A 2,405-nucleotide genomic window follows, 5' to 3' on the forward strand; every position below is an offset into this window, starting at 1 on the left:
TATATATATATATATATATATATATATATATATATATATATATATATATATAACTAATCAATTGTTAAAACATAAAAAGGTTAATTAAGAAGTGAATAGGGACAAAAATAGAAGTTAGGATTTACGCCTATCATGTTTAATTTTTTATTTTATTTTTAATGAAAAAACTTTTACCCCCTTCATTTTTTAAGCTAAAAAATCTTTAGAATATATAATATTTTAATCAAACAAATTACAACAAAAAAAATCGAGCATTTCATTTGCTTCAATTTGACATCGATCTCGATATAGTTTTTTTTTGTGTTTTTAACGTTTTCATGTCAAATAGTATAACTCTTTAATATCCATACATTAATATGATACATGTTATTCATCATAAATATTTATATATGTTCACGTGTATATAACAACTTTTCAATATTTATACACCAGTATGTCATGAATATACATTTTCACTGTAACATTCATCATGAATATTTTTGTATGATCACGTGTATACAATAACTTTTTAGTATTTATATTAGTATGATATTTATCATAAATATTAATTTTCACCATAATATTCATCATGCATATACATATTATTCATTATGAATATATTACAGTTTCAACTCTACATAATTTAGTTTTCTTTCTTTTTCTTTATTGGGTTCTCGATTGATTAGGTTGGGTTTTCGATTCGTCTCGATAGATTTTCCGATCCATCTCGATAAAAATTAAAAGTGGTAGGTTATGGTTTTACATAAAAAAAACACACACCAAGTCAACGAATGAGTTTTTGATTAGTTTCGATTGGTGTCCATCGGTCCCAGTGGCTTGTCATGTAAAACTTGTAATGTTCATGACTTTGATTTTAATATGGATTTAACCACTTGATGGATATTGGTACACGAAACTTTTATGTGTTGGGTATGGGTTGACATATCTAGGAGGTGTTATATTTAGACTAGAATCCAATGGATCTATAGGCATAGAAGTCGGTTTATTTGATGTATATGGGACGATATATCCCCATTTGTAACTTGAAATAGACATTGGGTCTAAATAGGAAATATGGTGTGGACTCTTAGAGTCAGACATCGCCATTGACCAATATAATGCAATTTCTAAATGAACTAGCTTAACTTGGATTTTAGAGAGCTCAAGGTATAAACCTAGTATGGTTGAACTTGGTGACTCCACAAACAAAAAATTTGGAGTAGTTGAGCTTGTTAACTCATTAAATTATAAGAATTGGATTGGTTGATCTTAATAATTGGTTCTCCATAAGTGATGCTTATATAATATTGAAATGTGACTTATGTATGTGTTCCGTCACTATTAACGGTAAATCGAGTCTCCGCCGTCATTGCAAAGATGTTTTATGCCCTTCTAAGGGTAAGTTCAACTTAACTGAATGAAATGAGTTGATTAAAGCTATGTTTTCAGTTTTAGTGCTTTATAGATTTATTCATTAACTGTTTAAACTCACTAGGCGTCAAGTCTAACACTTTTCCTAAATGACATGTCCATCAAGATCTCTTAGCGGTGGGGATCCTAATGCTTGAGTGAAGTGGTGTGTACCGACAGAGGCATTTTTGGGTTACCATTATTTTGGAGGATAATTGTGGAGTTATTATGTATATATATATTTTTTATGGATTGTAGTGATACCTGATCATAGTCTAAACCTGTAATACGGTGTAGATTAGAAGGTTGTTAGCTAATATCAATTCTTTGATGTAAACTCTTTCTTACTATTTCTCCTTTTGTTGGGTGATATATTTGATCAAACTTTCAATCTGGTTTATTTACACGGTTTAAATTATCTCCTATTTTAGGTTATTACATATAAGAAAGGGAGCGAGATGACTTTAACAGTTATAATGTTTACTTGGTTAAAAATGTCTTTTGACTAGCCATCAATAGAGAAATTCTACAAACCATGACATAAATCTTTATATATATATATATATATATACATATATATATATATATATACACACACACACATACATACATACATATAAACAGTAAAGCATTTATATCTGTATTTTTTCTATATATGTATAGAAGAAATAACCAAAGGTCTTTCAGATGGCATTGTTAGATTGTTATGTGGTACGAAGGTTGTTTCAATCATTTTTGTTTAACTTACAGAGATAATGCTCTTGATTCTTGGGGGATGTTCCATCTTGTAGGTGTATTCTTTTTCTTTATCTATAAAGTTTGTTAAAGATAACCATAAGGGTGGTGTCTGATTGGCTTGAGCTTGGCTCCAAAGGTCAATAGTACTAGGAGGTCTTAGGTTCAAATCCAAGGAGAATTAAAAATCCCCTTGTGGCCACGGAAGTTCAAATGCGATGACTCCGGGCTATCTGCAAAGCAGGTGGTCGCCCTGGGATTAGTCGGCTCGCATAACGGGT

The sequence above is a fragment of the Cynara cardunculus genome, assembly GCF_001531365.2.
Source record: "Cynara cardunculus var. scolymus isolate 2C chromosome LG 1, CcrdV1, whole genome shotgun sequence".
Taxonomy (NCBI): domain Eukaryota; kingdom Viridiplantae; phylum Streptophyta; class Magnoliopsida; order Asterales; family Asteraceae; genus Cynara; species Cynara cardunculus.